This window comes from Eurytemora carolleeae, unplaced genomic scaffold (assembly GCF_000591075.1).
Source record: "Eurytemora carolleeae unplaced genomic scaffold, Eaff_2.0 scaffold1083, whole genome shotgun sequence".
Taxonomy (NCBI): Eukaryota; Metazoa; Arthropoda; class Copepoda; order Calanoida; family Temoridae; genus Eurytemora; species Eurytemora carolleeae.
In genome coordinates, this window is record NW_019397300.1 from 100,310 (window position 1) to 114,940 (window position 14,631).

The following is a 14,631-nucleotide window of genomic DNA, read 5'->3' on the forward strand; positions in this document are numbered from 1 at the left end:
TTTTTTGCCCCCCCCTGGCTGTTTTTTGCCCCCCCCTGGAATTTTTTTGTTCAAAAAGTCAATTAACACCATAAAAATACACCAAAAAGACTACATTTTTGAGTGTTACTAACCTTATAGAGTCTAAAATTTATACTAAAATTTATTCCTTTGCTCGAAAACTAACTTTAACTTTTTAACTTTATAAATTTATCACTTAACTCCATCACAGCTAACTAAATCAATAATCACAGCAACATTAAAAAATTATAATTTCACTAATAAACAAAATTTCTTCTGAAATGTTAAGAATTTACTCCATCTACATATTCACTAACTCTAAGCTTCAATTTTCTGGGATTTGCTTGCACAAACATTTCAATGATTTTCTGAGTAGAGAGCTCAAACATAAGTAAGGCCATAAGTGCAAGTTCGTTAAGTCTGCTAAGTAAGACGACATTTATATAATTTAGTTTAAAGTATCTTAAAATTTTGTATTAACAGTGAATTTAGACAAATCCTTAGTCGTTATCATTGTCAGGTGTTACTTTTTGAACGTAGTTTCCATTTAATTTTGTATTTTCCAGAAGTCCTCTTCCCCCCCCCACTGGAACTCCCAGGGGGGGGGGCTAGAGGACTACTCTCCCCCCCCCCCCTGAACACGCCACTGGCTCTAGAGTAGTTGTACAGTAGTTTATATAGATTTCAGACTCAAAATGGGACGGTACACCAAATAAATCATCCCTTTTTTATTGAGATTAATGTAGAGTAAAATATTAATGTTTTTTTTTCTATGTATGTTCAATATATTTATTTAACATGATTGTTTATAAGGTTCAGGTAAAATATCAATGTATTTTCTATGTATGTTCAATATATTTATTTATCATGATTGTTTATAAGGTCCAGGTAAAAACCAGTTAAGCTATTCATATTGTTCTTGGGCCGAGCATTTTGATTTCAAACTTTTTTTTAACTCAACCAACCTGTTATGCAATCGATTATTTTTAATTATTATTCTGTTAATGACATAATCATTCTGGAAAAACGAACGCAGTGAGAACCGATCATGACTTAACGAACGTGGAATTAACGGATTTTGGATTAAAAAAATCGACACTCGTTAATTATTTTACATGATAACGACCAAGAATGTTGGCGCTGTTTTAGATAGTAAAAAAAGGAGCAATAAATGATGATAATTCTTCATTAATTTCTCCGTCAGGAACGTCATAAACGACATCTTTCATTTTTTAAACAACCCTACACTAACCAGGGCTAGATGTGTTCGTTTGTTTCCATTTGAATTAAATTGCGTTTATGTCAATAGTTCGACAACTTTTATGCTTCCAAATTTGTCTTTTTATACTTTTTTCATTTAACACGAATATCTTCTTGCTGAATCGACCAGCGTTGCCCGTGGAATTAAAAAAAAATTTAAATGTTCGAAAAAAATGTATATTTTTTTAGCCTATGTTACCTCTGGTATACCCCGGGGTTCCCTCAAAAAAATGTCAGCCCAATCGGTCCAGCCGTTTGGCCGGCTTTAGGGAACATATTTATATACTAATGTCTTATTACACAGACGATATTTAATCTATCGACTATTGGTATTTTCCAGAGGTTGAAGATATCAAAGGGATTTCTTCGACAATGGAATAAATGTGGAAGACGACTGTTAGACCTAGGAGATATGATCTCTAATAGTCTTATAGAATACAGCAATTGTGCAGTCAACAAAGACAAATTTTACTTAACCCTATTCCTGCTGGGGGGGGGGGGGAAATNATTCAATTTTCGCAAATTTGCAAATTTTTTTGCAGATTCTAAAAGTAGAGCACAAGAGCTTTCCAATTATGTATCATTTGTCATATTTGGACATCAAACATGGGATTTAGAGGGGGGGTCAAATTGCCCCCCCCCAGCATATCCTGGTTTTCAAGTACCCCAGCAGAGATAGGGTTAAAAAGTTAATTGATCTGATGTGAGAATTGTTTGTCTTTAAAGAATATTAAAACACCTAATTTTGCTTAAATGTCGTCTTCCTATTACACAGCATAATGGGTCCCACTGTAGTATATTTGCAGGACCGTGGGTAGTTGAGCATCTTTGCAAAAAGTAGCAGACCCTCCCACCAGTAGTCTATAATTTGAGAATATTCGAAAATCCGGGAAACCGGCGGACACAAAATGGCGGTTTTGACGCAGAACAAACAGATTCAAATTTCTCAAAACATGAAATTATAACTTCAAAACTCTGCTCAGATTCTTACAGCTTTTCAAACCAAAAACTATGCATTTTGACCTTTACCAGGAGCATTCTTTTAGCGTCCCCCCTCACCACCCTCCACCTGTCCCCTCATCCTCATCCTCATCCTCATCCTCATCCTCATCCTCATCCTCATCCTCATCCTCATCCTCATCCTCATCCTCATCCTCATCCTCATCCTCATCCTCATCCTCATCCTCATCCTCATCCTCATCCTCATCCTCATCCTCATCCTCATCCTCATCCTCATCCTCATCCTCATCCTCATCCTCATCCTCATCCTCATCCTCATCCTCATCCTCATCCTCATCCTCATCCTCATCCTCATCCTCATCCTCATCCTCATCCTCATCCTCATCCTCATCCTCATCCTCATCCTCATCCTCATCCTCATCCTCATCCTCATCCTCATCCTCATCCTCATCCTCATCCTCATCCTCATCCTCATCCTCATCCTCATCCTCATCCTCATCCTCATCCTCATCCTCATCCTCATCCTCATCCTCATCCTCATCCTCATCCTCATCCTCATCCTCATCCTCATCCTCATCCTCATCCTCATCCTCATCCTCATCCTCATCCTCATCCTCATCCTCATCNCACAACTACACTCTTAACCTACCCTACAACTATACAACTACACTATAAACCTACCCTACAACTATACAACTACACTCTAAACCTACCCTTTAACTATACAACTACACTATAAACCTACCCTACAACTTTACAACTACACTCTAAACCTACCCTACAACTATACAACTACACTATAAACCTACCCTATAATATATGTTACATATATCCCTATCATTTCTAAAGCTAGGTTCAACTAACCATTTATAGCCCCCTGAGCCCGCGATTTAAAAAATTCGGGAAAGTACGACTCGGGTCTAAGCTGTCGTTGGGCCTTATTTACGGCTTGAGCTTTCAGATTCAAGCTGCATCTTATTTTCCACAGAATTGAGTTCTAAAACCTGTTTAATATTCTATTTGGCGGATTTTCATGGTAAGAATTGGTGCATTCCGGGTTTTGATGAGAATAACACTCAACATGGAGCCTAATTCTCCCTGAAAACCAACCAAGGTCGGTTTGGACAACAAAAAAAAAGCACCATGTGAACCCAATTAAAAAATTAAACAGTTACTTTTCCACTATTTCCTATTATATTTTATTCTATTTGCTTTGTTTTCTATTCTTCACTTTGCTCATTTCTCTTGAATTTTTTCGCTTTCTTTTTTTAAACCTTTATTTTCCTTTTTGCTTCTCCGTATTTTCTATTTACATTTCTTCCAACTTTTCTAATTTCCTTTCATGATTTCAGGAGGTGTTACAAAGGGTGCAAAGTGAATATAAATATTGAAAAAGGGTTTAGTTCTACAGTAATCCGTACTAAAACCTTATCCTGCCATTTTTCTGTAAATACTATTGATAATAATGAACATTGGAGGGAATAACAAGGAGGATTGGAGGGAATAACTAGATAGATTGGAGTGAATAACAAGGAGGATTGGAGGGAATAACAAGGAGGATTGGAGGCCGAGGGAATAACAAAGAGGATTGGAGGGAATAACTAGATAGATTGGAGTGAATAACAAGGAGAATTGGAGGGAATAACAAGGAGGATTGGAGGGAATAAAAAAGAGGATTGGAGGGAATAACAAGGAGGATCGGAGGGAATAATAAGTAGGATTGGAGGGAATAACAAGGAGGATTGGAGGGAATAACAAGGAGGAATGGAGGGAATAACAAGGAGGATTGGAGAGAATAACAAGGAGGATTGGAGGGAATAACAAGTAGGATTGGAGGGAATAACTAGATGGATCGGAGGGAATAACAAGGAGGATTGGAGGGAATAACTTGAAAAATTGAAAGGAATAAGACAAGTCCGTTGGTGGGAATAAATTGAATGAAATTTGATCCTGCAAAAGCTTGTTGTTTTCAATAAACATGGTTGTTAATAAAGATGAATTATGTAAACCCTAAATATGATATTTACAACGGTTTCTGTAACATCTAACAATATAACACTGGTTCAACATTCAAACCCTTGTATAAATATATATATATAATATATATTGCTTTCAAGTGATCCCAAATTTCAAGAATTCCATGCCTGATTCACTGAATAAACCGTTTAACTCTTCATCTGAGACTCTTCATCTGAGAAATGATGAAGAATATATCGTCGTTTTTTTTACCTGGAAAAGTTTTAAATTCAAACAATTTCCTGCTTTGTCTTTGTTGCATAACTCCGCATATCTGAATCATTTTAGCCCAGAATAAGTTTTAACCGGGTACCGTTGTACAGGGTCACTTTTGAACCTTTTTTTACCTTTGTAATTAAAACCATGTTCTTTTTGTTTATCACAAAAATATAAGTTAATAATGAGTCTTTTAGTCCAGTCCCGGGTTTTCTAAATGTGTGGCATGCAAAGTCCAGACAGCAGACAAACGGTATCCCACGAAACATAATTTTTAAACTATATTCATTCATTCATTCATTCATTCTTTAGTCCACTCATCCTTTCATTCATCCGTTTATTTTTCCATCCAACTCATCTCTGCATTCATCCTTTTAAACATTTATTTATTCGACGCATCCTATCTCGCTCGGCAAATTTTATTTTCCTAATCCCTATATCTTTGCAACATGATGTTGAAAACCTTTGATATTTTAAACTATGAACAGTGCATGAAATGTGACATGTGTGGCATGCAGATTGAAGACAGCAGACAAACGGTGTCCCATGAAACAGAAGCTACTGGCAAACCTGTTTCCTTTATAACACACTTAAAATTGATTAAATTTGTATTCCTATGGGATATGTATGTTAAGTGAGAAACATTTTCATGAAACACAAATCAAGTGGTAAGTACTACTGTGTTTTTTAATGTTAAGCAGCATTTACTAAAAGCATTTTTCGATAAAATCAAAACTGACCATCACAAATGGCTATTTGTGGCCGAAAAACCAGTTCTACAAGTATTTTTTAAGTTTTTTCAAAATATGTCGATATGGGTATCAAAAGATCCGTCTTGCAAAGCCTAATTTAACGCCACAAACGGTTTGTAATAATATTCAAAATTATGTGATCCAAGAGCATTGAAGTGGAAGTGGAAGTGGAAGTTTTTCAGCTCCAACTTGGCTATTTTTCATTATTTAGTAAAACCGGTTTTTTTCCGTTGAATATGGGTTTTGGTGCCCAATTTGACAAATTTTGTGAAAAAAACACCTTTACTAGCGTTTTTTTTATTACAAAAGGTCATTTACGATGGTCAATTTGATTTTAGCGAAAAATGCCTTTTGTAAATGTTTCTAAGATTTAAAAAAATACATTTACTACTTGAAATTGATTCCTTTCTAATTTGTGAAAATTTTTCACCCTTAATACATGTACAGCAAAACAAAAATTAAGAAATGAAGTACTTTTGGTATTTGGTATTTCTTTTGCTTTTTCTAGGGGGGGGGGCTTCAGGGGCTGCCCCCTCCTGTATACGCCCCTGGCTGAAATTAAAACTATTCTAAACTAACTTCCTGTAGCTCTGAGACAGCTACAATGGCTTGATGCCTAAATATGGAAACAAGGGGTTTAATTAAATGAACATTTTTGTTACAAAGCTTTAAACCCTAATTTCATCTCTATATAAATCCTCTACTCTGTGAATACAAAGCTTTAAACCCTAATTTCATCTCTATATAAATCCTCTACTCTGTGAATACAAGGGTTCTGTTTATGTCCATATGTTTGATTGAACGACATGGAAAAATGTTTCCGTGTCTGCAATATTTTTTGGCAAAGTTTTACCACCCACCCCCTCCCCCAATCTTCAAGTTTTCTATGCGTTTATGTTCATTAGAATATTTTTTTCTGATTTTCTAATAAACCGATCCTTCACCTTTCACAATTTGTTCCCGAAAAACATTTTTAGTTAACTTTGAAAAATGCATTTTCTTCCTAAATTTTGTAAACTTCATCACAAAATTATAGTTTGTATAATAGCATATTTTAGACATAAACTCTTATATTAAGGATGTCCCTGTATAATTGCATATTGCAGGCATAAACTCTTATATTTAGGATGTCCCTGTATAATTGCATATTGCTGGCGTAAACTCTTATATTTAGGATGTCCCTGTATAATTGCATATTGCAGGCTTAAACTCTTATATTCTGAATGCCCCTGTATCCATCTAATGTACATCTGCCCTCTGCTGTCCACTCGTACAGATCTCTGAACAATAACGAGATGAGATATGATATGACACTATTGTGGTCATTTAAGAGGATAACTCCCCCCTCTAGCCCAATATTTACCCCCCCCCCTTATCCCATCTAGCCCCTTATCCACCCCCCCTCACCCTGCTGGGTCCTTTGAAATCAGTGAGGGGTCAAAATATGATTCCGGATTCGGAACAAAGATTCATGGATTCAAACACAAAGTAGAAAATTTATAGACTGGAATTTACGCCAAAAAATGTAAAACCGCAGTTTTGTTGTACTGTTACCAAATTACATACGTAAACTTTGAATTCCTTTTCAGGGAGTGAACTGCAGACCAAGAAAACTCTTATTTCACTTCTAAACACATCCTATACTCTGTGAATGCAAAGCTTTAAACCCTAATTTCATCTCTATATAAATCCTCTACTCTGTGGATACAAAGCTTTAAACCCTAATTTCATCTCTATATAAATTCTTTACTCTGTGGATGCAAGGCTGTAAACCCTAATTTCATCTCTATATAAATTCTTTACTCTGTGGATACAAGGCTTTAAACCCTAACTTCATCTCTATATAAATACTTTACTCTGTGGATACAAGGCTTCAAACTCTATATTCATCTCTATATAAATTCTTTACTCTATGCATACAAAGCCTAAAACCCTAATTTCTTCTATATAAATACTTTACTCTGTGGATACAAAGCCTAAAACCCTAAATTCATCTCTATATAAATACTTTACTCTGTGAATACTTAAAGCTTTATATATGCTGTCGTCATACAATGAGCCCTACGAAACATGATTTAAAGAAAGATTAAGAACGATAATAACTAGTGTAAAGCACCGCAAACTAACCAGGAGGAAGAGGTCAAATTGACATTAATTTGTGACCCCGTTGCTCCTCTAACTCTGATTTTACACAAAAGTTTAGGAAAAGCAAATTTATTTGATTGCAGATTATAAATTCAAAATATCTTTGTTCTTCTCAACAGCTTTTCAATAAATATAAAACATTTAAAATTTCAATCTCTCTTTAGTTTGACATGAAAACGGAAACATCTATAATATTCTAACATTATTTAAACTTGCTTTAACTATTTATAATTGTTCACTCTACATAGTTGTGAAGCCTAGATAGATTAGACTACATAGCTCATGTCGTCTTCACCATACCGGAGTGTTTTAGATGAAATTGAAAAAAAAGAATTTACAGAGTGTCCCATATCATATTAGATTATCTCCAATCTTAACGCCAAAATACGCACATAATATTCGAAAAATCAAGCATTTTCTGTAAACCAATTTTTCAATTAGCCTCATTAAATTTTTCAAAATGATTCATTTGTCCACCAAATCGTAGTTTAGACCCATTGACGCGGTCTAATTTGATGTGGGACACCCTGTAGCTCTGTACGAGCTAAGTTCTTACAGTGTATTGCACAAAAAGAGTTGCGGCAATTATTGTTTATACTCCGTACAAATGTATGGGGTGTTTTGTTTTGTTAAGAGGACTTGACAAGATACTGATCAGATTCTCACAATTTTCAGCTTTCTAGTCAGCATAAACAATCTTTTCTAATGTATCTAGGTTGTGAAGTCAATATTTTTAAAGCAAACAGCAGTTGGTTTATACTTTGAGAAACACACCCATTTTAAGATACAGCAGCAGCAGTAGGTTTTTACTTTGAGATACATACCCATTTTAAGATACAGCATCAGCAGTAGGTTTTTACTTTGAGATACACACCCATTTAAAGATACAGCTGCAGCAGTAGGTTTATACTTTGAGATACACGCCCATTTTAAGATACGGCAGCAGCAGTAGGTTTATACTTTGAGATACATACCCATTTAAAGATACGGCAGCAGCAGTAGGTTTTTACTTTGAGATACACACCCATTTTAGGATACAGCAGCAGCACTAGGTTTTTACTTTGAGATACACACCCATTTTAAGATACAACAGCAGCAGTTGGTTTATACTTTGAGATACACACCCATTTTAAGATACAACAGCAGCAGTAGGTTTATACTTTGAGATACACACCCATTTTAAGATACAGCATCAGCAGTAGGTTTATACTTTGAGATACATACCCATTTAAAGATACAGCAGCACCAGTAGGTTTATACTTTGAGATACACGCCAATTTTAAGATACAGCAGCAGCAGTTGGTTTATACTTTGAGATACACACCCATTTTAAGATACGGCAGCAGCAGTAGGTTTATACTTTGAGATACATACCCATTTTAAGATACAGCAGTAGCAGTAGGTTTATACTTTGAGATACACACCCATTTTAAGATACAACAGCAGCAGCAGTAGGTTTATACTTTGAGATACACACCCATTTTAAGATACAGCAGCAGCCGTAGGTATATACTTTGAGATACACACCCATTTTAAGATACAGCTGGCAGACTTGATTTAGTTTTGAAAATGTAGTAAAGAAATAAAAAATATATCAAGACCCCCCCCCCTGCATTGGTGGTGGGGGGGGGGCGGGGTAAAAGGGACCTGTATGGGGAAGGTGGTGGGTCTCTAAAGGTGTGGATAAATAGGAATTTTATATTACTCATCATGGGAATCGTATATTTCACACGGAATATTCATTCATTTATACATTTACTTATTTATTCATTTATTCATATATTTATTCATTTATTTATTCATCTATTCATTTATTCATTTATTCATTTATTCATTTATTCATTTATTCATTTATTCATTCATTCATTTATTCATTTTTTCATTTGTTCATTTATTAATTTATTCATCTTTTCATTTATTTATTTATTCATTTATTCATTTATTTATTTATTCATTTATTCATTTTGAAGTTTAATTTTTTGTAAGTGACCCTCCATGCACAGGGGGCAATGACTTGCCCATTTCTACTGGAATTATCCGAATAAACAACATTGAACCCTGAAAAAACGGCAATATCTTCTTCATTATTGACCAGAAAAAGCTAGGTTTAAAGCGTACTCCTTACTCCAGTCGAAATTTTAAGGTTCCTTCGATCCATTTCTGAGCTACAATAGGGAAAATACCGTCATTTCTCAATCTTAAAAAGTGTAAAATTCTGTAGATTGCATTCATTGTCTCAGATGCAATAAAGATTCACAGGTCATGCTTTTATAAGAAACCAACAAATTGAAATGGATAATTGTTTTTATGAAATAATTTTAACACAAAAACTAAAGTATGGTTAAAATCTTTTATGTTTTCAATCTGAAATTCTCTTATTAAAGAGTTTTTGATAAGAACAAAAATGTTTTAGATTTATAATATGTAACTGCCAACCAGATTTTATGTGCAGAATGTTTAAATTTTCTTAACCAAAAGTTTGTTGGGGTTTATTGGTTAAACATAACGACGCTAGTATTCAGCATGGTAAAGTTGAATTGTACAAAGGTATCAAACTTGGCGAGATAAGTGCAGAGCTAATGACGACTGTACAGAATTTAAACAGTTCGTTTCCTCGAATTCTTGATTCCCTGCAACTAGAAACTTCTCTCTCTCTCTGCCAAATTGTTTAATAAGCCAAATAGAGACCACTTGTAGGGCTGGTCGACTTGAAAACTTGGAATCGCCGTATTTCAAGAGTTTAAAGTTATTTTTTAAAGTCTCATGCTCTGTGGGTAACCCTGTACTTACGAAGCAAGATTAAGAACAGTTTATGCAAACAGAGATAAATTGTTTTCAGATACGATAAACATAGTTTCAGATAGATAGATAGATAGATACGATAAACATAGTTTCAGATAGGACACATGCAAAAATAGATAGATAGAATTTATATTTATATAGATAGATAGATAGATAGATAGACAGATAGATAGATAGATAGATAGATAGANTATATCTACATATTTTCATCCTTATCTATAAACACATGTGTTTAGGTGCTTAGACACCTAACTAGAGACGCAGACACATATGTACATACACATATAACACACACAAACACACATACACCCTGACATGTCAAATATATATGTACAGGGCTACCCATAAAAGATGAGACTGTAGTGCCGACCTGAAACTCTTTGAGCATTACTTTTTGAGGGTTAAATTTCAGTTTTATGCTTAGAAAATAGTTTACATGGATGAACGGCCTAATTGAAATTTAAATTACAATGGATGAGACGACTGTACGGAGTTCATTCTGCCTGTTTCCTTATATTTATGACTTTTTGTGCAACTGTAAACTTTTTTTTTCTTTGCCAAATAATTAAGTATTAAAATAATATCTTAGAGGAAGATTTTTACAGATTAGAAATGCGCTCTTTAACTTTTGAAAAACCGGTTTTGTTTTTTTTCCCCGCATTTGTGGTGGATCATATCAATTGCAGACTAATGATCGATTGAACGAACGCAAGTTTTTGATCAATGATTATTAAAGGGAGTGTAAGCAAAAAGAAAGGGGGAATAGGCTTACGGCAAAAAAGAATCGCTTTTGATCGCTACTAATCTTACTTCTATCTGTTGCGTCTTGAGAAAATTGTTAAAAACGTCTTACAATGAAGAACAAAGCGTCCATACAAATTCAGAAAGTTGCAATATTTGACTCGGATCGAAAAAAAATCAATTTAATTTCAAACAAATCATTCCGATATTTTAACCTATAGTCATCAATTATTTTTCGACGCATTCGTATAAGTTAATATTTCATAATACTTTTTTTTTCGTTTTGTATACAATGCACTTTAAACGTCGAAATAGTTGGCCGCCAGATGTTTCTGCTCTCGATGCTTGGAATGATTACACATGGCAGAGACACCTAGCGGAAAAAAGTCGTATTATGTTTGTTTAAATGCTCTGAAAGCCTGCTTGTGAGCTGACTTTTGTTTAATGGGATATTAGTCCAATCGATAAAGTATCATATCTGTATTTGTAATCAAATGTAAGCAAATGTGATATCTAACAAGATCGAGAGCGGCTTAAAAATAATATTAAAAGTTAATCCACAGTGGGTATTCAGATCTAACGATCAGGATTAAGGATATCCAATGCTAAAGTTTTCAGCTCAGGTTGTTTTTACAGTTTCATCCTTAGTTGGTAACTTGGTAACCCTTTAGAAACAGTTGGAACCACAAATATAAGTCTAGACTGAGCTGGGAACCTTTGAATGGTGGATATTGAGATCAATGCCTGATCCTCTATTTTTCTTAATCTTGAGACTAATCTAATCTTGTATTTGTATCCCGAAAAGTGTATAAAATTCAACCAATCAGAGTTGCGTATCGATCATCAGAAGCCAGGAAATAAGAAATTTTGCGGCGCTATTTAAGATTAATATTCAGAAACGGGAGGGACTCTCTAATTTTTTGATTTTTATTTACTACTAGCTGAAAGGCCCGTCGTTGCTCGTGGAAAAAGAGAACATTTTAAAAAAATAGAAAAAAATATCTTTTTATTTTAGCCTATAACACCCCCTGGTCACCCATGAGAGATCACAGAAAAATTAAGCCCAATCGGTCCAGTCGTTTGGCCGGCTATTGGCAACATATATATATATATGCATGTCTTGTCTTATTATATAGATATCCAAAAAGGATTAAGCAAGAAATTAAAAGTGTCCACATTGAATATTCAGATTAAGCAATCGAGATTAAAGGTATCCCATTCTAAAGTTCCCAGCTCAGCTCTCATTTTGTGTGGCTAACCTTGCAAAATGTAGAATGTAGATAGATAGATAGTTTTGAACATTCATGTTTTGTTCAAATTGTCATGATGCTGTCACCAATCGTCAATAAAATGTCTATTTTTTTGCACAAGAAAAGTTGCAAAAAAACATAAATTAAAATCTCGGCAAAATTCAGCATAAGATTACAAATTGCGTAAAAATGTAAATTAAATAAACGAACGTTTTCTACCACTAACTAAACGTTTCCTACCACAAATCGAACGTTTCCTACCACAAATCAAACGTTTCCTGCCACAAAAAAAAACATGTCCTGCCAAAAAAACAAACGTTTTCTGTCAAAAAACGAACGTTGTTAGTTCCCATGATAACAAACACAAAATATATATATATATGCATATAATAATACAATATATAGGGCTGGGTACGTTCCGACTTTTTTTAAATCGTTCCGTTCCGTTCTAGAACGCATGGCCTTCAGCTAAACCGTTCTGTTCTCGTTCCTCTTTTTTATCGTTCCGTTCTCATTCCGTTCTATTCCATTCTGAGTAGAAGAACGGTCTTCCCGTTCCGTTCCGTTCTTGGCGTTCTTAGTTGAAGAACGGTTGCATCCCTCTTGTTCTGATCAGGTAAATAAATCAAAAAATCTTTAACTATTTCTAGAGGATTTAGAATACATTCCTGATTTAAAATGCGTTCCCAACTTAGAATGAGTTCTTGATAATAAGAACGCGTTAACGTTTTCTACCAAAAAATAAACGTTTCCTACCAGAATACGAACGTTCCCTTCACAATGGTTTCCAGCGAGCAAAACGTTTCGAGAAAAAAAACGAAAATTTTCGGTGGCATTTCGCGAAAATGTGAAAATAATTGTTTTTAAAAATTTTGTATTTTTCGCGAAATTTTCGCATTATTTTTTCATGACATTTTCCCATTATCTTTTTTGCATTTTTTTTGTGAAAAAGTGGTGGTGCTAGGGTCGATCTAATTAACGAACTTTTCTGTAAATCCGGGGGGGGGGCGGCTTGTCTAAGGAGGGGTATTTAAACCTTTAAAATAATTGAAAATACAAAATACTGAATTACAGTTTACAATTAAATAAAACCTATTTTTTTCTATTCATTCCTGTGAGATCATCAGTCATAAAATCTCTGATGTATTTAGATTCTCGTACTTAAAGTAAACTTCTCACAAGGTCCCAAACCTTCTCAAGTACGCTCGCTAACTTTTAAATGATTATAGAGTTCATGTCCAGGAAGGTTTAAATGTTCTCCTGTAGGCTGGTTTGTATGGTTTAACATTCTAAACCTTTTAGTTTTGCCAAATAAAATTTCAGCAAGTACTATCATTAGTTAAAACTATTTGTGAAAAAATGTAAGCAATGTTAAAAAGTGAAAATATATGTTTTACCGGCTTAGGATTATTTACAGTATAAAAAAATATGTATTCTTTGAAGTTCATTCTTTAAAAAAAAGGATAAAAATAGTTATTTAAATCTTTGATTTTAACACTGTGTGTACTTTATTACTCTTTATCCAAAGGAATTGAGTTTTTGCCACAAACTCAAATTTTCTAATCCATATATCTTTGCAACCAGATGGTGTAAGCCGATGATATTTTAAGCTTAGACTATTTAATCTTCTTAATTCTAAATATTAACCATCTACTTTCCAATATTGATTAAACACCCTTTTAGAAAGTAGTGATAAAAAGTAAAAGATTCTAAAGTTAAAATAATTTGTTTTAATATAATTACTGTCAACTCTAGAAAGAAATTTTGTAAGTTTTTTAAAGTTTTACTCTTAAGCTTTTAACAGTACCATGTGTACTCTGCATATACATATATAAATTGAAATCAAGGTTTAAACTACTTAGTGTATTTTTCGTCCTGTAGTCACATATAGGCTTTGATTGTGTTTATAAACTATTGAAATCTAATCTAACAGTCTCCATATTCATTTATATATCTTGGTAGATATAGACCCCATTTATATGATTTTGATTTTGAAACCATCTACTAAGGAACTATAAATACTTGCCACAAACTCTTATTCTCAAGTCCCCATTTTTTTGCAACCTGATGGTGTAAAACTTTGATATTGCAAACATAGTCATAAGGTGACAAAGATATAGGAATTATATATTAGAACTTATTATTAACAATTTTCTAACATGGAATTCTGAAAATTTATTTATTCTTTCATTATTTTAGTCAAGTATAAGTTTTTATGACTGTCCTAATACATTCCTTATAAACCACAAAATCAGTTTTCAAATAAAAAATTTCTTTGGTAACTTTTAATCAACATTAAGTCTCATAAAGTGACATTTTTTTCAAATATTCTTTTGTTATAAATTTCATTCTTCTTTTTCTATCATTTAACACCAGTATCAAGGAGATAGTTTTTTGATAGATTTTTCATCAAACCATAGATAATATAATATGTTTTTATGTTTCAAAGTGTGATTTTTAAAACTTGAAACTTCTGTGCTCTATTCCTT